General features: G+C 39.5%; 1 protein-coding gene and 1 long non-coding RNA gene across 10 annotated transcripts in view; one reads left to right on the top strand and one right to left on the bottom strand.

Moving 5' to 3' along the window:
- The window catches only part of PHACTR4 (phosphatase and actin regulator 4), a 94,175-nt gene extending 77,056 nt beyond the window's left edge, over positions 1–17,119 (bottom strand). For all 8 annotated transcript variants that reach the window (XM_014853634.3, XM_014853632.3, XM_070510592.1 and 5 more), the window contains exon 1: positions 16,870–17,119. The gene's annotated coding sequence lies outside the window, so the exon portion shown is untranslated. The remainder of the gene's footprint in view (positions 1–16,869) is intronic.
- Positions 1–25,674, top strand: part of LOC139045338 (uncharacterized) — a 76,060-nt gene that overhangs the window by 33,252 nt on the left and 17,134 nt on the right. Inside the window, exon 2 of one of the 2 annotated variants that reach the window (XR_011503518.1) lies at positions 9,807–9,908. This is a non-coding gene — a long non-coding RNA (uncharacterized lncRNA). Of the gene's footprint in view, positions 1–9,806; positions 10,617–25,674 lie in introns of those variants that run through there. The other variant, XR_011503517.1, reaches the window with a different exon arrangement.

Consider the following 25,674-nt stretch of genomic DNA (forward strand, 5'->3'; position numbering starts at 1 on the left):
GGAATGCTTTTATTTCAAACCCCTTCCCTATTTATACTTGTTTGAGTACTTTCCATTTTTACATCTGCAAATAAGACATTGCCTTATTAAGTTGATCCTTTTGAAGATTTTCCCCAACGTACACTACGTATGTTCTTTGAGCATCATTCCTCTTTGTATCTCAGATCTTGTTTCCAAGAAGCATTTTCCTTCTTCCTGAAATACATCCTTTAGAAGTTCTTCTGGTGAGGTTCTGTGGGAATATATTCTCTGTTTCTTTGTTTGAAATTTTCTTTCTTTTAGACTTATTTTTGAAAGGTGGTTTTACTGGGTATACAATTCTAGGTTCGCAGGTACTTTCTTTTAGCATTTTGAAAATATTGTTCCAGTGTCTTGTTGCTTCCAGTACTGACTTAACTGGAACACCAAACAGTCTCTCAAAAAGTATATATCCGGGGCTGGCCCCATGGCCAAGCGGTTAAGCTCACACGCTCTGCTTCAGTGGCCCAGGGTTTTGCTGGTTCGGATCCTGGGCACGGACATGGCACTGCTCCTCAGGCCATGTTGAGGCAGCATCCCACGTGCCACAACTAGAAGGACCCACAACCATAGATATACAACTATGTACCAGGGGGCTTTGGGGAAAAAAACGAGAAATAAAATCTTTAAAAAAAAAAAAAGTATATATCCTGCCAGGAGAAATTATGTACTCTTGGTACCCATTACAAGACTTTATTCCCGATAATCTGTTGTTCAAAGAAAAAAAAGGAAATAAAGAGAAGCAGTACAGTCTAACAACCTGGAAAAAGCATTTTAAAGTCAAACTGAAGTGGCTCTCAGACCTTGAATAAGTGACTTGCCTGCTCTTTAATCTTCAAAACAAACATAAGGTAGGTATTATTATCCACATCTTATGATGAATTTAGGGTATATGAGAGGTTAAGTAGCCTATCCAAGGTCAATCACCTAATAAATAGTGGAACCAGGATTTCTTAATCCAGGCAGCCTGACTTCTGAGTTTGCATTTAAACCACAATACTATGTTGCCTGATACTAAATCGAGGAATTTTAACTGCTTTAAGATTTGTAAGAGGTTCATCCCTCTGTTTAATCAAAGAACTAAGGAATTCCCTTGTTCAAGAGATTCACATGTTCTAAGCACTGATAATATAGGTTTCCTCTACCTAAAATTATAAGATAATTAGAATTATTTAAAGCAACAAAAAAAGTAGAGCCACTAGTCTAATATGTTCTTAGAAGATTCTCCACCAGCTAAATTGTCAAGTGGTTTTTAAGACCACACAAAAATTCACTTAGGAAATTACAAACAAATGGATGCTGACTGCAGGATATTTTTTTTAAAGTGGCAACCTGCTAGATGAAAGGGTACGTCTCAGTTTGCAAAAACTAGAAAGTTGCTGCCACCATAAAAAGTGGCAGGACAAGGGCTGGCCCCGTGGCAATAGTTGTTAAGTCTGGTGCACTCCGCTTCAGCAGCCTGGGTTCACAGGTTCGGATCCTGGGTGCAGACCTACACCACTTGCGAAGCCATGCTGTGGCAGCAGCCCACATACAAAGTGGAGGAAGACTGACACAGACATTAGCTCAGAGCGAATCTTCCTCATGAAAAAAAAAAAAAAAAGGCAAGACAAGAAAGGAGAAAAGGCAGTCAAGACACCACCCCTCTTTCCACTAATTCTTGTACGCTCTGCAGCCTATTCCCAATACTGCTCCATGCTCCACCACCACCACTTCCAAATTCTTCTAACAAATCCCTCCAAAATTCCCTTCTGGCTCTGTAAATTCAGAAAACAGAAAGGAAATATATTGGTGATTTTCTTATTCCATGAAAGCACTAATTACAAATGAAACCAGCCAAACAACAAATCAGCTAAGTTACCTATCAAATGCTAAAAGTCTTGTTTTGCATAAAAATTGCTTTTTTTCCCCCCTGCTTCTTCTCCCCAAATCCCCCCAGTACCTAGTTGTATATTTCAGTTGTGGGTCTCCTCCTAGCTGTGGCATGTGGGACGCCGCCTCAGCATGGCCTACTGAGCGGTGCCATGTCCACGCCCAGGATTCGAACCCGCAAAACCCTGGGCCACTGAAGCAGGGTGCGCAAACTTAACCACTAGGCCATGGGGCCGGCCCCTAAAAAAATTGCTTTTAACTAGACATCAGACATTCATCAATAAAAGGATGTGCTGGGCCACACAACATAAACAAAAGTGGATTGACAAAGCACAACTGACTATAATGTTTCTACTTCCTAACCAAAAGCATCTGTTTGTCTGTTTTTTTAATATCAAGTAGATAAGTAGATTTAAAAATAAAATTTTAGAGGCATATGAAACATTTGCCAGTCTGGTTCATATTTAACTGGTAGCTCTGACAATGTCCATAAAATCTACGGCAAACAATAAGGAAAATCACTTCAGTTTTATTTTATATGAACAATACTAAAAGCCCTGGTCTACAGCTTACCTAACACACATTTAATGTTGCTGATGGCAGCCATAGTCCTGGTGGTATTAATATTAGTGTATGAGAAGTGTGAAACGTATCTATCCCCTTCCCAGCTTTAGCAAAATCCTTCAGATGTATCAGTTCCTCAACTTTAATAACTGTGGTTAGATCAATCCAGTGAAAGAAATGCAGAAGCATACACTACAGGCTAGTAACTTCTGATATGAAAAGCAAAAAGGGTTCTTTTGTCTCGACCATCCTAGTAATAGCCTTCATTTTTTGTTTCACTTTGAGTGAAATACAGATGTAAATGAATCTACCAAGATGTAAACCATCAAGAATGAAAAGATTATCCATCTGCCTTTTATATTCCTTTCTATGCTCCTTCTATAACACTGGACCTGTGTTCTTCAAAGTAACCTTCTCTCCTGAGAAAACTCAACAAGTGAATATATTTACTCAGGCAAAAACTAAAGAACAAAAAATTTACCAGTAGATGATTAAGAGAACTCAGATTATCTTTCATCGGACAAATCAACACAAGTTAGTTTCAAATATCAATCACTCACAGAAAACTGGTTAGTCATTTTGGTCACAAAAGATAATCTTGCAGAATAATTCAATCTCCTTATCCTTGTGGCTTCAAGTGGGATTAATAATATCCACCCTCAAAGAGTTCTGAGAATGTCATGAAATAGTATTTGTTAAAAAATAATATAGTAAAAAACGGGCTGTGCCTGCACATATTTAATAAGCGTTCAGCTAAGCAAGTAGTTATTAACAGCCAATTACATGTCAAACACCATGTTAGGTGGCACACAAAGATGAGTAAGTTTACGGTCTTCACCCTTAAGAAGCAATACTTGTAGAGAAGAGAGGATCATGTTAATGAATAGGCATTAATACAATATGATATGTGCAATAATGGCAACACAGGTATCAAAGGGAAGGGTTCTCCTTTCCTTTTTAACCACATGAGAAGTTGGGCTGGACTTCTAGGTAATGCTAAAACTCACCCAACTCCTTCTTGATTTTAGCTCCGAAACAAAACTCAAAGTGGACATTGGCCCTTTCATGATTCTAAGCTTGATCAAAATACATATTGTCTAAAAACATTATCAAGATAATGAGACCTATTACATTGGCAAAGAGGGGACAATTAAAGTATTATTTCGTGGCCAGCCCGGTGGCACAGTGGTTAAGTTTGCACACTCTGCTTCGGATCCCGGGCACATACCTAGCACTGCTCGTCCAGCTACGCTGTGGCAGCATCCCATATAAAGTAGAGGAAGATTGGCACAGATGTTAGCTCAGCAACCATCTTCCTCAAGCAAAAAGAGGAAGACTGACAACAGATGTTAGCTCAGGAGCAATCTTCCTCATCAAAAAGAAGTATTACTTCCATTTACTCCCTGGACTTAACTTAAAAACACATCATGACAGAAACAAACAAAATTAAGAAACAAAGAGTATATCTTCTGCTCTTCTAGAGTGACCTCCAATTGTTCAGACAGATGCTACTAGCTTAATGTAAGGAGTGAACACTGTAATCTACATGTATCTTTATTATCTGTCACTAGGGAATCTACTCTTTTGACTGGAAATTGGAAAGCCTTAGAAAACCTCTACAGTTCCCTAAAATAACTTTTTTTGCTATTTATGAACTACTTTTGTTAATACTCTGCACAGAAATTTGGTAGCTACAAGCAATCAGTTCATTAAGAACTTGATTTGTTTTTGCCTTATCACAAAGAAAATAAAATTCAAAAAGATATATAATCATGCTCTCAGTAAAGATGGCGTTTTACAAATGTCTTTTAAAAGTCTGTTCGAAAAAGTTACACTTAAGAAAAGTTTACTTTCAGGCACAAATAATCAACAATCTAACATATTACTTAAGGGCAAAGACATAAAAACAGGACTAATGTCCCCTTTCAAGAAAAATTGTGACCTCCTCCTCCTAGTTAAACATGGTCCTGTTACCACTAACAGGCATGAATCAGCTCTTTAAAACAGAGGTGTGGCTCAGTGATAAGCAAAAGGACTCAAGAAACATCATTAGTGAGTTATAAAGGACATTACTTTCAGTGAAAATACTTAGAGAACTTAGCAACGGCAATTCACAATCACAGAGCACGACAAAATCTACACTGAGAAAAATGGAGCACTGTTTCTTTCTGGCATTATATACATCACATTTTGAGAGAAAAACCCCCAAACAAAACCTTCCTTTTTTTTTTTTGAGGAAGATTAGCCCTGAGCTAACTGCTACCAATCCTCCTCTTTTTGCTGAGGAAGACTGGCCGGGAGCTAACATCCATGCCCATCTTCCTCTACTTTATATGTGGGACGCCTACCACAGCATGGCTTTTGCCAAGCGATGCCATGTCCGCACCTGGGATCCGAACCAGCAAACCCCAGGCCGCTGAAGAGCAACATGCACACTTGACCGCTGCACCACCAGGCTGGCCCCAAAACATACTTTTAAAAGCTACAGGATGCAGTGATATCACATATGAAATCTTTTTAAAAAAAATTTTGGCAACAAACATTAACTATGTTTGAGCTGAGAATAGCTGAGAGTCTTTTTTATAAAATCTCCAAATATAATTCTATTCCAAAATTTAAAATGTAAACAAATGAAATTCATATTTGTTGTCAACTTGACCTTTTACAATAATTATGTGATGAAGACACACGAACTGATAAATGGGAATGATAACAGGGAATTCACTGAAGAAATAGAAATGGCTAATAAACAAGAAAATATGTTCAATCTGATTACTAATAAGGAAAACGCCAAAGTAAAACAAGTTTTGTTTTGACTTTTCTTGCCTATTAGAACGGCCAGAAATTTGAAGATTTAAAATATCTAGTGTGGAGGGAGAGGCAGGGTAAAAGGAGAGATATTGATCAAAGGTTATAAGATGAATAAGTTCTAGAGACCTGATGCACAGCACAGTGACTATAGTTAATAACAACGTATTACATACTTGAAATTTGCTAAGAGTAGACCTCAAGTGATCTCACCATACACACACACACAAATGGTAACTGTGAGGTGATGGATATGTTCATCAGCTTGATTGTGGTAATCATTTCACAATGTACACGTACATCAAAACATCACATTGTACAACTTAAATACATACAATTTTTATTTGTTAAGCATATCTCAATAAAGCTGGGAAAAAATATCCAGTATTGGTGGTATTCAATAGATGAATAAATGATGCTAATGCACGGAAAAGTACACTCTCATGAAGTGAGTCCAAAGGTAATTTGGTAGACCTTTTTGGAGGGCATTTTGGCAGTACGAATCAAATGGAAAATCTGTAAGCCTTCAACCCAGCAATTCCACTTCTAAACTAGATCTACTCGCAAAGATATTGTGGGAGTATTATTTATAATGACAAAAATTGGACATACCTGAAATGTCTGTCAATAGGAAAATGGTTAAATATGAAACCTTCATACACAGAATACTATGCAGACATTAAAAAGAATGAAGGATATCTACTTTGTTCTGATGAAAACTATATACTCAACCTAGTGTCAAATAAAAAATGAAACAAGTTGCATAACAAAAGGTAGGAATAGAAGGATACTAACCAAAATTGTTAATCAGTGGTAACTCTGTGGAAGTCTGGAAGGGACAGGAGTGGGAATAAGAGAGAGTACGGTGACAGAAAGGACTTTAGGTTTTTATTATTTCTATGCTACCTGAATTTCTTACTGTACATTTCCTTTACAGTTAAAAACTATTTTCAATAATTGCAGATCAGAATTAATTATCATATTTCTCTCCTGGAACACTTGAAACTAAAGTTGGGCTTCAGGTAAGAAAAGTTTCTTTTTAGTAGATGAAATTTGGTTACAAATATTTACATGATGTTAGAAATCAAGTAAAAATGATCAGTGGAAAGACTGACTTAGACTTTGAAAAAAAACAGTTTCATGTATGCCTAGATCATACTGATAGCAAGCATAAAGATTTCTTCATGAAATGATACTTAGGTTCATTCTTTACAGGAATTTAATATGGCATAATTGATGTTTGGGAGGTTAACCCTTTTGATCTCTTTTAGTTAAAAGAAGGAAGTTGCTCAAAAATTGCTCTTTAATATTTTCTTTTCTGTTGTGCCCTCCAAAACACTAGCACATACTAAAATACTTTATTTACCAAATCCTCTAAACCTTTTGTTATTAACTGCTTAACATAAGTGCCCTGAAGAGAGGCAAATGCTTGCTTTTCTACCTCATTAAAATGGTGCCTTTCCTCCGGAGAGTGAAGACACTTGAAGGGAGCTTCTGATTTTCTACAAAATAAAACAAATGTAAGCACAAAGAGGAGACAGTTTAAAAAACATAAAGAAATAAGCCAGACACAAAACGACAAATATTATATGACTGATTCCACTTATAGGAGGCACCTAGAAAGGCAAATTCACAGACAGAAAGCAGAACAGAGGTTACCAGAGGCTGAGAGGGGAGGGCAATGGGAGTTGTTATTTAGTGGGTACAGAGTTTCTGTTTGAGATGACAAAAAGGTTATGGAAATGGATAGTGGTGATGGTTGTACAACGTTGTAAATGTACTTAATGTCACTGAATTGTACACTTAAAAAAGGTTAAAATGGTAAATATTACTACAATTAAAAAACAGTGTGCAATGTTTAATGCAGTTGCAAAGAAACAGACTGCTCATTCATCTCATGCCACAGTATGCAGAGATATATTCACTTAACAGAACGGTCCTCAGTGGTCTGTGGCTACAGCGGAAGGATGAAGCCCCTCTCCCAATTACACAAAGATGCTGTCCCAGAAGCCAGTTCTCTCTTACCTAATTGTATGTAAGCATGTAGAATACGTAAAAGACTGTGAGTAAAATTTCCAGTCTTACTGGCATCACCAATAGGTAACAGGTATTGTGTCATCTTTTAACACATCCAGGAAACATGCATCCATATCCTAAACTGTAATGCTCTCCCTCAAATGTAAATTCAGAGGAGAGAACAGGAAGCAAAGTTGGGCAGGTGCAAGTAAAGGGAACTCGAAAGTATTCTTCACACCTTAGGACTGGTTCTATTTGGTTCCTCCTTGGTATCTACTGGCAGTATTTTTAACAGGGATTTATCCATGACAGAGGGGAAGAAGAGGTGAGGCTATTCTCCCTTAGGAATCTTCTCCCTTTCTACTTGTCACTCACTGGAGGGGGCGGGGAATCGCTTCAGGGCTCCACTTTCTTACCTTGTTTAAAAAACAACCGACCCACCCAAGCTTTCCCAAAGGACAAACATTTCTCTAAGAACAGTATGCTGAGGTAAAGAAGAATGAAATACATCATCAACACTAGCATGAGAAAGATACTTTTCTTTTTTTAATATTCTTGATCCCTTATAGGGAGGATTTTTAAATTTTTTTTTTTTGAGGAAGATTAGCCCTGAGCTAACTACTGCCAATCCTCCTCTTTTTGCTGAGGAAGACTGGCCCTGAGTTAACATCCATGCCCATCTTCCTCTACTTTATATGTGGGATGCCTACCACAGCATGGCTTTTTGCCAAGCGGTGCCATGTCTGCACCCAGGATCCGAACCGGCGAACCCTGGGCCGCCAAGAATTGGAACGTGCAAACTTAACCGCTGTGCCACCGGGCCAGCCGTGGATTTTTAATTTCTAATGACCTAGGTGGATATCAGTATCTCAAGATGAATAAGAACACTTTAATATAGTGTCTTCCAAAGCTCAAAATGTCTTCACAAAACAATGGCCACTAGGAATACTGGGTAGCATTCTGAAAAAAATTAATTCAGAATAACATTTTTATCCCACATATCACAATTAATTTTTCCAAAAGTTAAAAAAAAATTATAGAAACAGAAGTTGAGAAATTAACAAAGTACTCCTCTTATGGAGAAATAATTTTCTAATGACGGAAGAAATACAAGAAATTACAGAGGAAACAGTGAATAGCTATGGCATGACATATGTAGGTTTCTGTACAAAAAATTAAAATAAAAATAAACACCACGGACTGGGGAAAATCTTTCAATAAACTTGAAAATAAATTAATATCCACAATAAAAGGCTTACAAAAGTATCTAAGATCACAGAGAGCTAAATAGATAATAAGCAAGAGACAAGAACAGAATTTGCAGTCATATGAAAAAATGTTTGACTTTCTTAATAATTAAAATGTTAAAACAATAATTATGTACCATTTATAACTATTAAACTGGAAATATATTTATTTTATCCTTTATTTTTTTATTGAAGTAACACTGGTTTATAGCATTATATAAGTTTCAGGTGTTCATCACTATATTTCAACTTCTGTAGAGACTATATCACGTTCACCACCGAAAGTCTAGCTGCCGTTCATCACCGTACAAATGTTCCCCTTTACCTCTTTTGCAACCCCCCCCACCACCCTGCCTGGGTAACCACCAAGCTATTTTCTGTATCTATGTGTTTGTTGTTTGTTGGTGTTGTTTTAAATTCCTCGTATGAGTGAAATCATATGGTATTTGGCTTTCTCCATCTGACTTATTTCACTTAGCATAATACTCTCAAGGTCCATCCACATTGTCACAAACAGCAAGATCTCCTCTTTTTTTATGGTTGAGTAGTATTCCATTATATATATATATATATATAATATATATATATGTATACATACACACACACACACACGCCCCATATCTTCTTTATCCATTCATCCGTTGATGAGCACTTAGATTTAGACTGTTTCCAAGTTTTGGCTACTTGAATAATGTTGCAATGAACATAGGGGTGCACATATCTTTTCAAATTAGTGTTTTCAGGTTTTTGGATAAATAAACCAAAAGTGGAATAGCTGGATGATATAGTAGTTCTATTTTTAATTTTCTGAGAAATCTCCATGCTGTTTTCCATAGTGGCTGCACCAGTTTACATTCCTACCAGGAATGTACGAGGGTTCCCTTTTCTCCACATCCTCTCCAACACCTGTTACTTCCTTTCTTTTTAATAGCCATTCTGACAGGCATGAGGTGGTGTCTCATTGTGGTTTTGATTTGTTTGATTTGCATAGAAATATATTTATTTTAAAATATTAAAATCCATTATTAGTAAGATTGGTTGTGAATAAACAAGCACCGTAAACTGTTAGTAATGCTGCAAATTAGAACACTGATGTTGGCAAACAATTTGGTAATACCAATAAACACTATACAAATGTTCATACCTACTGATTCAGTAATCTCATTTTAAAAGAAAAAAGTTACACATACAAAAACCTATGTGGCAACATTATTTGTAATGGTTCGATCAAGTGAAACCAACAACACAGGAATTCTTAATTCAGTTTATTTTCACAAACAGGTACTGTGGTGGGGAGAAAGAATGAGGAGGTATACACACTGCAAGAGGGAAAGGTGCCCTGCAGAGAGGCGGACAAATCTCCGACCTTTGGGATCACTCAAGGTAAGGATGAATCATTAATCTTTTTTGTCAACTTTTGACACTGTATTTCCAACCAAAGTGCAAAGGGAGAGTAAGCTGCTGGGTAGGGAGAATCAAGTACCCTGGTTATCAACTCGATGGCATATGCAGGGCAAGGCAGGGTGAGAGAGTTCTCTGTAACAGATTAAATATCTTGAGTTCCATCAGAACCAGCCACCCATAAGGGAAATAAACCAAGCACCGCACTCAAGTTCTGTGAGACAATCATAAAATTGTTATCTAGGGGTCAGCCCCATGGCCGAGTGGTTAAGTTCACGCGCTCCGCTTCGGCAGCCCAGGATTTCACCGGTTCAAATCCTGGGCGCAGACATGGCGCTGCTCACCAGGCCATGCTGAGGCAGCATCCCACATGCCACAACTACAAGGACCCACAACTACAAATACACAACTATGTACTGGGGGGCTTTGGAGAGAAAAAGGAAAAATAAGATCTTTAAAAAAAAAAAATTATCTACCCTTACATAAAATACAGTCAACATCTACCTAAAAAATACTCCTAGGAATTTGGCTAACAAGTCCACCACATTTGAGAGAATAAATGTAGAGAATCTTTAACAATGAAGTTTTTTTAAGTCACAGATTTGATTCAAGATTAGATTTTATTTTTATTTTTTTAATTTTTTTTGAGGAAGATTAGCTGTGAGCTAACATCTGCTGCCAATCCTCCTCTTTTTGCTGAGGAAGGCTGGCCCTGAGCTAACATCCATGTCCATCTTCCTCTACTTTATATGTGGGATGCCTACCACAGCATGGCGTGCCAAGTGGTGCCATGTCCGCACCCAGGATCTGAACTGGCAAACCCTGGGCCGCCAAAGCGGAACGTGCGAACTTAACCACTGTGCCACCGGGCAGGTCCCTAGATTTGATTTTAAATGTATACCTGAAAGAACACCTAGCAACACCATATACTACAAATAAATTTCTAAATTCAAAGCACTGACAGTTCACACCCTGAGAGGCTTCCCTTACCACTCAGTACTCCAGAATTGAAGGATCTATTTTAAACCAGTGCTCCCTCCCTCGTACAGCACTGATCACAGTACTACCCCCCTTTCCTTTGCCAGATATAACAGTATCTTTTCTCATATTTATTAAACATTATACAGTTTACAAAGACTTCTCACATACATTATCTCATCTGATACCTCTGAAGAAATGGTTACTACCTTTTTTATAAATGAAGAAACTAAAGTTTAACAAGGTTAGCTGACTTGGATAGTCACAGCTAGTAAGTGACAGAACTGGAACTAGAACCCAGGTCTTCAGACTCCAAAGGCAGTAAATGCACTACATTAAGCAAATATGTCAGAACTTTCAGATGGTCAAAACAAACAACTGGTGCTTTCAACATAAAAGAGAAGTTAAACTGAAAACCAAGCTTGAATCTGGAAGCTGTATAGTTTCAACCATCTCTTCCCTAAAAATCAAACAGCCACTAAACACACTTCCTCTCCTAAAACCCCTTGGAATGTTTTTGGTTATAAATCATAAAATCCTAGAATTTGAGAGATCAACTAATCCACACCCTTTGAGAGATGAGAAAATTGAAGCACAAGCTTTGTGACTTGCTCAGAGACAGTGGCACCAGCTCCTACCATTACAATATAGTGTGTCTCCCTCTAAGGCCCACGTCAACAGTATTCAAAAAATGTTATCTAACTGAGAATGTAGGAGATAGAATGGATGGACTATCGCATAATGTGTGTCTGACTCGGCCGGGGCCTAACTGCTGTTCAGCAGTCCTTTTGCTCATCTCTGGTTGGCTCCCTTACCTGTTCCATGACAGCTATTCCAAACTTTAACACTCTCTCGAGTGGGCTGGCCTACTCCATCCTTTTATCATTATGCAGATAACTTATCCGATTCCTTCAGAAAGGAAGATTTAAAAAAAGAGGTCGTCAGATATTAACAGACCCTCTAAGGCAGAAATTACGATCCTGAGCTTTGGAGTTGAAATATATTTGGGTCCCAGATCTCTTCCCTAATTTACATGGTGCCTTTGGGAAATTTAGTTAATCTCTCTGAGCTATAATTTCTTCAACTGTCAAATAAGAATGCTCATCCATTCTATACAATTTTTGTAAAGTGAAATCACACATTTAAAAGTACCTAGATCAAAGTGTGGGTACAGAATAAGCAGCTGGTAACTACTCCAATTTCAACTTCCATCTCCATCACTTCCAAAAATGTCTTCTCCCATCCTTCCTTCATGTTTCCTTTTCAGGGCTCCCCTCTCTATGAGCTGTAGATTTAATCTCCTCCCAAGCCTTCTCTATCATCTCCCTTTTCTCTCGTGCAGATCTTCAATATCTGCCTCTCTGCTAGCTTCTTTTCCTCTTCCTTTCAACATGTCAAACCTATTCCATCCTTTAAAATCAGAACAAAAAAAGGCCCTCTATCCTGCCTCTTTTTAGCACGTGCTCTAAATCTCTCTCCTAGACCCTCTAACCTCCCCTGAAGACAGCAAGCAATTACGTTTCAACACAGATTAGATTATATCAACTACCTGCTTGAAATCCTGAGATGGTTTAGCATTTCCCCAATCGTAATCTTTAGCAAAGCATTTTGAATGCTCAGCACCCAGCCATCAATCTTTCCTTTCACCAGCCATTGTACTCTTCAATTCCTCAACCCCAGGGGTCCAGAGACCCCCTAAGTATTCCACAACTTTCTAAAACTATATGCATATGTTTGCTTATGTGCAGTTTTCTGGAGTGAAAATCTTCTGCTCTTCTCAAATTTTCTAGAGGGGGTATCTGAACCAAAAAACGTTAAAAACCAACTGCAATACCCTCTAGCCATACCAGACTACTCACTCCTTCCCAGACACACACCTTATACTTTCCCATCTCCATTCCTATGCTCAAGCTGCCCCATCTGGCTGGAATAACCTTAATTGTAACTGGTCTCCCTGGTGAATTCTTATTTATCCCTCAAGAACAAGCTCCAAAATCACTTCCTCTATAATGCCATCCTTCACTGTCTACCAAAACAGCCAGTAAGTCCCTTACCTACATTATAACATGCCTCTATTTAACACTCACCACGCTGTTAGGTGTTGTAATGTAAGCTTTTCAAGGCAGAGACTATACACCTTCACATCTTTGTGCTGCCAGAACACAACCCAGATCCTAGCACACAATGGGCAAAACAGAAAATCTGCTGACGAAAAGAACTATTTTGGCTTTGCATTTGTGTTCTGGTATTCTCTACAATCGTCCCTGCACACTTTGTTATTCATTCACTCATTCAACAAACATTTACAAAGTTCCAATGAAATACCTGGAGCCGTGTGCTGCGCAGTAAGGATGTAGACTAGGACCTAGTCCCTGCCATTAAGACAGTCAACTGTGACAAGGTAGAACAAATAATAATGGTCTTATTTGACAAGTGCCATAAAAGCGGTCCACATAAAAGGTTACGGTAGCCCATGTAAGGATGTGACTAACAGTCACAGAGGCGCTGGCCTGGCGGCGCAGTGGTTAAGTTCCTACATTCCACTGCAGCGGCCCAGCGTTCGCCAGATCGGATCCCAGCTGTGGATCTACACACAGCTTGTCAAGCCATGCTGTGGCAGGAGTCCCACATATAAAGTAGAGGAAGATGGGCACAGATGTTAGCTCAGGGCCAGTCTTCCTCAGCAAAAAGAGGGGGACTGGCAGCAGATGTTAGCTCAGGGCTAATCCTCCTCAAAAAAAAAAAAAAGTCACAGAAGTTAACATCAGATTCTCTTAGACCAGAGAATCCATCCATTCTCTTTGTCTCTTTCTAAACAATCTTCTTCCAGTGGTCCTTTTCCTTTTCTAATAGTAGTAACAATCATTTACTACAGGAATTTGAAGGGTATAATGCAACCAAATTCTTACCCTACTCGCTTCTGGAAACAATTCCACAAGCTAGGTAGAACAGGAATCATTACCCTCAAGTTAAAGGTGAGAAAACTAAAGTTCAAAGAGGTTACTGCTCAAGGTTGCACAGGAAATAAGGGGATTTTATTTATTTAGTACTTGCTTACTCTACGACTCCTCCCTCCACTCCTCTCCCCCGCATCCCCAATCAGTCTGTAAGCCCCAAGAGGGAAAAGACTTGTTCTCATTGTTTTGTCCTCAGAGTCTACAACAGTGCTCAGAACACAACAGCCTTTCAATAAACATGTGTTGATTGAACGAATGGATGTATTTGAAAATAAAGTAGACCAACAGCAAAATGCACAAAAGAAAAAAGTTCCTTCCCATTACGGCGGCATAATAAGAGATTTCTAACAGGCTTCTACTAGTTAGAAAGGCTAGACTAATTGTATTGACTCAATTCCATTGGCATGTTATGCATTTTACCTAAGAAGAATTTAAGTAAGGGAAGTGAAGTGGGTTTCTATTTCTGATGTTATATTCTTGGCATGTACTGACATAAATCCAAGACTTAAACTGCAGGTTTGAAACTGATTAAAAGTTTTTATTAAAAGCAAAAACTAAAGAAAGCATTTTCTTGATGAATCTTGACTCTGGCTAGGAAAGCATCTGAATTTCAGTTCTTTCTTCAATGTTAGCTGAAGCAACCAAAGCTATTGTATGTATATATGTTCTCCAACATATTTCTTAATAAAACTTTAAGCAAAGATTAGTCAAAACCTTTTAGTAAAAACCTTTTACTAATGATTAGTCAAAACCACAGCACAGGGGGCTGGCTCGGTGGCACAGCGGTTAAATGCACACGTTCTGCTTCAGCGGCCCGGGGTTTGCTGGTTGGAATCCCCGGTGTGGACACGGCACCACTTGTCAACCCATGCTGTGGCAGGCGTCCCACATATAAAGTAGAGGAAGATGGGCACGGATGTTAGCTCAGGGCCAGTCTTCCTCAGCAAAAAGAGGAGGATTGGCAGCAGTTAGCTCAGGGCTAATCCTCCTCAAAAAAAAAAAAAAAACCCACAGCACAGTAATTCACCACCCTTCCACCCCAGGGCTTCATACCATTGCCATTCTGCCTAGGCACAAGCAGTCAGGGCAAACCATAACACAAGGTGATGAGACCAACGTTCAGTGTGACGTATGGTTCAGTATGACAGTGTTTATAGTTCTAGAAACTCCAGTTCTCTATAAATCAATTTGTGCTCTGATTGGAAAATATTTCCATTATTTTCCCCCAATATTTAAATTTTAGCAAGTCACAAACTGTGGGTAGTATAATAAGTAACTGCAATAGGTGTAAGGCAGTGGAAAGAGGACTGGACTTGAAGTATGGTTTACCCTACAATTCCCTATCTAGGTTAACTGTGTGACCTTGGGCAAGTCATTTAACATTTCCGAGGGTGTAAATTTAACATTTATCACCTGTAAAATGAGAGAACAATCACCTCACAGAAGTGTAGTGAGAATTAATTACATAATGTATATCAGCTATTTTCAAAAAATAACACTGATAGCATCCTCATGTTTGAACAAATAAGTAACAAATAAGTAAATTAGCAACTGCTGTTCCTTATTTTTAAAACGTCTACAGCAATTCTGTGGATGCTTCTTCAAAACACAGCGAGGAAAATACAAATAACCCCCGCTCGCTGCTGGATTAAAAACTGAAGAACAACTGCTTTGAAGACCTCCATCCCTATAAAATATCACCAACAATCTGGGATTCTCAGAGTAAATCACTTCCATTGTGAGATCTCTAATCAAGTACAAAAGCCTTTATTTGCCTCCCTATTAACCTATATAACTTCAATAACCTTTCCTGATTCAGGTAAAGGGGCCCTGGTTGTCTTGAAACACTAATGAATCTTTTTTTCAAAAGAAGTATCTGCAATGGCCCTCAGAAAGCTTTATCTTAAGCCGAATCTAGCAATGCACTCGTCCACCGGGACATGAAGTTACCCCTATCTAACAGAATGTGATCAAATTCACACGATTCATCGGTTGCAGTAAGTAGCAACTAGGTCTTTTCCCTCAAACTGGCTTCATTTCTTTTAACTTCGAGTGCTTTCTAGAAGCCACTAGGTTTCTGGTTTCTCTACAAAGTAGATCTTTCTATTAAGGGAGGTTTGCTTTCAACTTTTTGTTTTAAGCAGAGGAAATAGGAAAGGGATCGGGGGGTTCGGGGACGAGGAACCGGGGGGCTGGATGAAGTACTGTAGTCCTTTTCTGCATGCAATGAATGGAAAGGCTGCTCGCTGCCCTATAAATCACTTTCTCTCCTCGGAGATCCGAGAGGTGTGTGAACTACCATTATGCCCATCCGCATTGGTTCTTCGGTTCCCCGATCACAGCTGCGACCTACACAGACAACGCAGCAAATTCGGTCCCCTCCCAGTTTCCCCGAGAGGGGGTCTCACTTCTTTTCCACAGGCTCATTCCCCTACCGAGAAGAACGCCTGCAGGAGATCCGTGCCCCGACGCCGCGGGGCTGACGTTTAGGAGTTGGACAATAACCTCGAGGTGTTCAACAGAAACTCCGTCTGCCTAGAGCCTCCGTTCTGCCCAGCCGGGATGCGGAGGTCTAAGAGAGCTCGGTTTTGAAAAATGGACTTTGACCAAATCCAGTTACTGTAACCGGATCCCCAGGGATCGGTCCCCGTCTGGGACTGGACGGGCGGGCTCCTCCGAGGAGGCGACTCCACGCACGGGCACAAAGGGGCACAAAGCAGCCCAGACAAAAGGGCCCCGCCAAGTAGCGGAGGCGGAGAGGGCGAGCCTGCTCTGGGCGCGCCGCGGGCGGAGAAGCCACGGCGGGACCGGAGTGGGAGGGCGGCGGCAGAGGAGGAGGCGGCGGCCCGGTCCGTCCCGCCCTGGCCCGACGCGACCGCGGCCCGGGCCGTTACCCTCGCTGGACCGAGACCCCCTCGCGGAGCCAAGAACGCGGTCCGAGCCTATGAGACGCCCGAAGCCCGACTCCGCGCACTTCCCGCTCACTCTCTCTAGCTAGCTGAACTCACCTGGGTCGCCGCCGCCGCCGCCGCCTCCTCAGACTCCACTGTAGTTTCCCCCGGAAATCCTACCTGGCCCGCTGGCCGCCAGAGCCTTCGGCCCCCAGGACGGGGGGGAACAGGGAGCGGGCCGGACAGTGAGGGGGTAGGAAGTGCCGCTGCGGGGGCTCACGGGACTTGTAGTCTCCAGCAGAGGCCAGTTGTATCGCCGGCTGGACAAAATGGCGGGAACCCCTCGCTCTTTGCTCTCCGGGCGGTCGGCCCCACATGGCCTCTCTGGGCATGCGCCACCCGCTGCCGGCGTCCTGCGTGGAAAAAAACTTGGGCGTCTTTCCTGGTGCCGAGGAGAGCAAAGGTCTCTGGACTTGAGAGAACAAAGTTCAGTACTGGGCTCCAGGCAGTGCCTAAGGAGGGAGCTGATGTAAGTGTGTTGTTTTAGAAAACTGTGTCCAGTCCCTGTCTGGCTAAATTTCAATTATAATCTCCCCAAAAGGAAAACTATTGAGGGCCAATCTGAAGTGCAAAAAATTTAGAAGCAAGTTACCCTCAATTTTGTGCATAAGGAAGAAACTCAGGAATCGTTCTTGACACCTCTTTCAGCCGATTAAGTCCAGTTATTCTGCATCTCAAATATCTCAGTTCTTTCCACTTTCTCCACTACTATAGCTGTGAGGAAGCTACTGTCACCTCTCTCAGTCTGGCTAGTTTCAGGCCTCCAGGCTATCAGCCTCTAAACACCTTCCTTGATGCTGCCGAGGATCTTTCTAAATGCCAAACCATTGTGTCACAACCTAAATTAGACCTAAGTGTACAACCTAAAGCTACAAAACTTCTAGAGGAAAGCACAAAAGAAAAATCTATGTGACCTTTAGAAACACAATCCATAAAAGAAGAAAACTGATCAATTGCACATCATCAAAATTAAAACTTTTGCTGTTTAGGACCCTTATGAAATGAAAAGGCAAGCCACAGACTTGGATGAAACAGCAGCAAAACCTATATCCAACAAAGGACTAGTATCTAGAATATACAAAGAACTCTTTCAACTCAATAAGACAAACAAATAAGACAAGTTTAAAAAATGATTTAAACAGACACTTTTCCAAAGGAGATAAACAGATGGCAAATAAAAACATGAAAGATGTTAGGGAAATGCCAGTTAAAACCACAATGAGATAACACTGCACACCACAGCTGGCACTATCAAGTGTTAGCAAGAAAGCAGAGCGACAAGAATTCTCATTCACTGCTGGTAGGATTATAAAATGATACAACCACTTTGGAAAACAGTTTGATAGTTTTTTAAAACTTAAATATACACCTACTGTATGTCACAACCATTACACTATACCTATTTACCCAAGACAAATGAAAGCATACATTTACACAAAGACTTGAACATGAATGTTCATAGCAGCTTTATTGGTAATAGCCGAAGTCTAGAAACAAATGTCCTTCAAGAGGTGAATGAATATTTATGAAATGGAATACTCTTCAGTAATAAAAGGAATGGGCTGTTGATAGACACAACAACATGATGAATCTTAACTATGCTGAGTGAAAGAAGCCAGACATAAAAAGAGTACTTTCTGTATGACTCCATTTGAATAAAATTCTAGAAATGCAAACTATAGTGACAGAAAGCAGATTGGTGGTTACCTGGGGACCAAGGAGGCAGAGGCATGGCCGGGAGGGATGGTAAAAGGGAGGAGGAAACTTTTGGGGGTGATGGGTATGTTAGTTATCTTGGCTATGGTTATGGTTTCAAGGGTGTATGATGAGTTTTAAATATATCAAAACTCATCAAACTGCACACTTTAAATATGTGCAGTTTATCGTTTGTTAATCATACTTTACTAAACCTAAAAAATAATATATTTGAAAAACTGGTTTAAAAAAAGAAAGAAAATCCTTCAATGGTTTCCCAGTACTCTTAGGACCAAAACAGAAATGATTGCCATGGATGCTCTAATTGTGGAGCTGCGCTATCTTCCATTGGGAAGGGGACTGAAAGAGATGGCAATTGTGAAACCCCAGGTCACTAATACTGATGGTAACAGTAGCAGTGGTAGTAATAATAAAACTGCTACTTTTTCTTGAGTATCTATCATGTACCAGATATTTTACATATGTCTTAATTAGTATTCCCCCCAGAAAGCAGAACCCGAGACAAGTACTAGTTGCAGGTAATTTACTTGGAAGATGATCCCAGGGATTTAAAGTGAAAGTCCAGAGTGAAATAGGAAAGGAGGAGAAGCCAAAACAAGGATGCATTACCAAGGTGATCACTGCTGTAGGCACCTGGGTCCAGATCCTACCAAAACCATCTGAGGATTATCTAGAATGTGTCTCAGCATGGTCCACCTAAGGACTGCCATGGAGAAGCATTTATCCATGGGCTTCCATCCACCAGTGGTTAGGATTACCCCAGGGAGCATCACCTCCTCTTGCACGTCTGAGCAGGCTCCCACCAGTGTCTTATATCCTGGTTTAGGAAAAGCTCCAGGACAGAACGCAGAAAGACTCGAGGAGAATGGAAGCCCTCATTGAACTGTTTTCTGCAGCTTCAACTAGAATCTAAGGTAGGGCTGAGAGGCTGTGAGGTAAGGCAGCAGAGGTCCCAGGCCATCCCTTGCAATGCTCAGATTCACCCATGCTGTACATTAGATCCAATCTATCACCTAGTCGTCAATGTAATTGCTGGCAATAATATTGACAAAAGACTCAGGGGCATTCATAATTCTTTGCAAAATGTATGTTGTCCCATATGTCCTTTGTGCCCTATAACACACTATACTCAACCATATGGATGACTCTCACAAATAATATTAAGTGAAAGAAGCCAGGAAAAGAGTATATACTGTATGATTTCACATATATAAACTAAAAACAGGCAAAAATATTCTGTTGAAAGCTAGGATTGCAGCTACCCTTCAGAGTGGAAGAGTGGTGTCTGGAAGAAGGTGAGAGGAGGTTTGCTGGGTGCTGGTAATGTTCTGTTTTTGAGCTGGATCTGGGTGCTGGCTATTGGTTATCTTCAATTTGTAAAAATTCATCCATTGGGATAGATATACTTTTTGGCATATTTATCATTCTCCCGATATAATTGTTTTAATGAGAAGTGGCCTGGGCAGGTCTCTCATCTTCTGAGAGACCAATTAACAATAAAGACTATTTCTAACCATGAATATTTCTGGATTTGGAGCTTATGGGCATTATTGGAGCATAATGTTAAGAGCGTGGGCTTTGGTACTAAAGAACTGTTCTTCCACTTCCTGTGTGCCATTGGCTAAGTTATTTAAAGTCAAGATTCAGTTTCTTCATTGTGCAATGGGAAGCATAAAAGTACCTAATATATAGGTTGGTGTGAGAAGTAAATAAAGTAACATACATAAAGTGCCCAGCACTGTACCTGATATATGTTAAATGCTCAATAAACAATAACCGTTTGGGTGGGTAATATTAGTTTATGTCTTTCTATTTTTCTTAAGCTTCCGAGTTTTCAACAATGAACATGGACACAGGCTGCAGGTGCAAGAATGTTCATTGTAGCACTGTTTGAAATTGCAAACAAAAAAAAAATTGGGGACAGTCTAAAAATCTGTCTACTGGAGAATGGGCAAATCAGCTGTAATATATTCATAACATAGAATATTACAAAATAGAGTGAATAAAACTGTGGAGATCAACATGGATAAAGCAAAATGTTGGGGCCAGCCCAGTGGCATAGCGGTTAAGTTCACGGACTCTGCTTCGGCGGCCCAGGGTTTGCCCGTTTGGATCCCAGGCATGGACCTACACACTGCTTTCAAGCCATGCTATGGTGGCATCCCACATACAAAATAGAGGAAGATGGGCACGGATGTTAGCTCAAGGCTAATATTCCTCAAATTATTATAATATTATATAATATTCCTTTAATTATAGAATTAAATGAAAAATTAGATCAGATGGACCTAATAGATATATATAGGACACTTCATCCAAAAACAGCAGGTTACACATTCTTCTCAAGCACACATGGAACAGTCTCAAGGATAGACCATATCTTGGGAAACAAAGCAAGCATCAATCAGTTCAAGAGAGTTGAAATAATATCAAGCATCTTTTCTGATCATAATGCTATGAAACTAGAAATCAACTACAAGAATAAAGCTGGGAAAGGGCCAAAAATGTGGAGACTAAACAACATGCTACTGAACAAACAATGGATTATTGAAGAAATTAAAGAATAAATCAAATATCATCTGGAGACAAATGAAAATGAAAACACACCGTACCAAATTATTTGGGACGCAGCAAAGGCAGTCCTAAGAGGGAAATTCATTGCAATACAGGCTCACCTCAATAAGCAAGAAAAATCTTACATAAACGAACTCAAACAACACCTAACAGAATTAGAAAAAGAAGAACAAACAAAGCCCAAAGTCAGTAGAAGAAGGGAAATAATAAAAATAAGAGCAGAAATAAATGATATTGAAACAAAAAAGACAGTAGAAAGGATCAATGAAACAAAGAGTTGGTTCTTTGAAAAAATTAACAAAATCGACAAACCCTTAGCCAGACTCACTGAAAAAAAAAAAGAGAGAAGTCTCAAATAAATAAAATTAGAAACGAGAGAGGAGAAATCACAACAGATACTGAAGAAATACAAAGGATCATAAGAGAATACTATGAAAAACTATATGCCAACAAATTGAACAACCTAGAAGAAATGGATAAATTCCTAGACTCATACAACCTACCCAAACTGAATCAGGAAGAAATAGAGAATCTGAATAGACCAATCACAAGTAAAGAAATAGAAACAGTAATCAAAAACTTCCCCCAAAATAAGAGTCCAGGACCAGACGGCTTCTCTGGAGAATGCTACCAAACATTCAAAGAAGATTTAATACGTATCCTTCTCAAACTATTCCAGAAAATAGAGGAAGATGGAACACTCCCTAATACATTCTATGAAGCCAACATCACCCTGATCCCCAAACCTGACAAGGACAACACAAAGAAGGAGAACTACAGGCCGATATCACTGATGAACATAGATGCAAAAATCCTCAACAAAATTTTGGCAAACCGAATACAGCAATACATCAAAAAGATTATACACCATGACCAAGTGGGATTTATACCAGGGACACAGGGATGGTTCAACATCCGCAAGTCAATCAACATGATTCACTACATTAACAAAATGAGAAACAAAAACCACATGATCATCTCAATAGATGCAGAGAAAGCATTTGACAAGATCCAACATCCATTTATGATAAAAACCCTCAATAAAATAGGTATAGAAGGTAAGTACCTCAACATAATAAAGGCCATATATGACAAACCTACAGCCAACATCATACTCAATGGACAAAAACTGAAACCCATCCCTCTCAGAACAGGAACAAGACAAGGGTGCCCACTTTCACCACTCTTATTCAACATAGTACTGGAGGTTTTGGCCAGAGCAATTTGGCAGGAAAAAGAAATAAAAGGAATCCAAATAGGCAACGAAGAAGTAAAACTCTCGTTGTTTGCAGACAACATGATCTTATATATAGAAAACCCCAAAGACTCCATAGAAAAACTATTAGAAACAATCAACAACTACAGCAAAGTTGCAGGGTATAAAATCAACATACATAAATCAGTAGCATTTCTATATGCTAACAATGAACTAACAGAAAAAGATCTCAAAAACTCAATCCCATTCACGATCACAACAAAAAGAATAAAATACCTTGGGATAAATTTAACCAAGGAAGTGAAAGAACTATACAATGAAAACTACAAGACCTTCTTGAAAGAAATCGACGACAACATAAAGAGATGGAAAGACATTCCATGCACATGAGTTGGAAGAATAAACATAATTAAAATGTCCATACTACCTAAAGCAATCTACAGATTCAACGCTATCCCAATCAGAATTCCAATGTCATTCTTTACAGAAATTGAACAAAGAATCCTAAAATTCATATGGGGCAACAAAAGACCCCGAATTGCTTAAGCAATCCTGAGAAAGAAGAACAAAGCTGGAGGCATCACAATCCCTGACTTCAAAGCATACTACAAAGCTACAGCAATCAAAACAGCATGGTACTGGTACAAAAACAGATGCACAGATCAATGGAACAGAATTGAAAGCCCAGAAATAAAACCATACATCAATGGACAGCTAATCTTTGACAAAGGAGCTGAGGGCCTACAATGGAGGAAAGAAAGTCTCTTCAACAAGTGGTGTTGGGAAAACTGGACAGCCACATGTAAAAGAATGAAAATAAACCATTCTTTTTCACCATTTACTAAAATAAACTCAAAATGAATCAAAGACCTAAAGATTAGGCCTGAAACAATAAGTCTTCTAGAAGAAAATATCAGCAGTACACTCTTTGACATCAGCTTCAAAAGAATCTTTTCGGACACCATAACCCCTCACATGAGGGAAACAATAGACAGAATAAACAAATGGGACTTCATCAGACTAAAGAGCTTCTTCAAGGCAAGGGAAAACAGGATTGAAACAAAAAAACGGCCCACTAATTGGGAAAAAATATTTACAAGTTATTTATCTGACAAAGGGTTAATCTCCATAATATACAAAGAACTCACACAACTCAACAATAAAAAAATCAAACAACCCAATTACAAAATGGGCAGGGGACATGAACAGACATTTATCCAAAGAAGATATACGGATGGCCAATAGACACATGAAAAGATGCTCATCATCACTAATCATCAGGGAAATGCAAATCAAAGCTACACTAAGATATCACCTTATGCCTGTTAGAATGGCAAAAATATCCAAAACCAAGAGTGACAAATGTTGGAGAGGCTGTGGAGAAAAAGGAACCCTCATACACTGCTGGTGGGAACCAAACTGGTGCAGCCACTATGGAAAACAGTATGGAGATTCCTCAAAAAGTTAAGAATAGAAATACCTTATGACCCAGCCATCCCACTACTGGGTATCTATCCTAAGAACCTGAAATCAGCAATTCCAAAAGTCCCATGCACCCCTGTGTTCATCACAGCATTATTCACAATAGCCAAGTCATGGAACCAATCTAAGTGCCCAGCAACTGATGATTGGATAAAGAAGATATGGTATATATATACAATGGAATACTACTCAGCCATAAAAAAGGACAAAGTTGTCCCATTCACAACAACATGGATAGACCTTGAGGGTATTATGCTGAGTGAAATAAGCCAGACAGAGAAAGACGAACTCTGTATGACTCCACTCATAGGTGGTAGTTAACATATGGACAAAGAGAACTGATCGGTGGTTACCAGGGGAAAGGGGGGTTGGGGGAGGGCACTAGGGGTGAAGTGGTGTACCTACAACATGACTAATAATGATGTACAACTGTAATTTCACAAGGTTGTTAACTATCATAACCTTAACAAAAAATTAAAAATAAATAAATAAATAATTAAATAAAAATGTTGAGGGAAAAAAACAAGTTGCAGAAGGTTAAATATATAGCTTGATACCATGTATATAAAACTTTAAAACATGCCAAACAATACTACATCCTGTTTAAGAATTCATATATGTGTAGTAAAAATATAAAATCATGTGTGGAAATAAAATATTCAGGCAAGTGATTACATCTTGAGGAGAGAGGAAAGGAATGGGTGAAAGGAGGGATGCATTGGGGCTTAAAACATATCTCTGGGGGCCAGCCCCGTGGCCGAGTGGTTAAGTTCCCATGCTCTGCTTCGGCAGCCCAGGGTTTCGCCAGTTTGAATCCTGGGTGAGGACATGGCACTACTCATCAAGCCATGCTGAGGCGGTGTCCCACATGCCACAACTAGAAGGACCCACAACTAAAAGTACACAACTATGGGGCTGGCCCGGTGGTGCAGCGGTTAAGTGTGCATGTTCTGCTTTGGCGGCCTAGGGTTTGCCGGTTCGGATCCCGGCTGCGGACATGGCACCACTTGGTAAGCCATGCTGTGGTAGGCGTCCCACATATAAAGTGGAGAAAGATGGGCACAGATGTTAGCTCAGGGCCAGTCTTCCTCAGCAAAAAAGAGGAGGATTAGCAGATGTTAGCTCAGGGCTAGTCTTCCTAAAAAAAAATTAAAAATTCACAACTATGTACCTGAGGGCTTTGGGAGAAAAAGGAAAAATGAAATCTTTCAAAAAAAAAAATCTCTGATATTTTCTTTCTTGAAAAAAATTGTAAGAAAATAAGGCAAAACGTTAGGATTTGACAAAGTTGGTGAAAGGTACTTAGGTGTTTATCATATAAACCTCTCTATTTTTCGATATGCTTGAAAAATGGTTTTCTATTTTTTTGAAAAGCATGGAGCAGAGCAGTTTGCAAAATATTCTGCCTTTTTTTTTTTGGAAGGAAAAACTGTAATTTATTTATATCAACAACTCTTGTTATACCAACCTGAAATCAATGGCTTTGGTGGTGGTGGCCAGGTGGAAGTATTGGGTTTTGTTTTGTAAACAATTTTTTTTTACATATAGTAAATTTCATTCTTTTTGGTGTTCAGTTCTATGAGTCAAATGCATACACCTGTATAACCACCACCGTGATTCTAGGTAAGAACTGTTCCATCAGCCCAAAATAGTCCCTCGTGCTTTTTGGTTGTCAGTCACTCTCCCCACGTCCAGCCCATGGCATCCACTGATCTGTTTTCTGTTCCTATAATTTGGCTTATTCCAGAAAGTCATATAAGTGGAATAAAAAAATATGTAGCTTTTCGAGTCTGACTACTTTCATTTAGAATATCCATATGGGATACATCCATGTTGTTGCATGTATCAGTAGTTTGTTTCTTCTTATTGCTGAG

The sequence above is a fragment of the Equus asinus genome, chromosome 5, assembly GCF_041296235.1.
Source record: "Equus asinus isolate D_3611 breed Donkey chromosome 5, EquAss-T2T_v2, whole genome shotgun sequence".
Taxonomy (NCBI): Eukaryota; Metazoa; Chordata; class Mammalia; order Perissodactyla; family Equidae; genus Equus; species Equus asinus.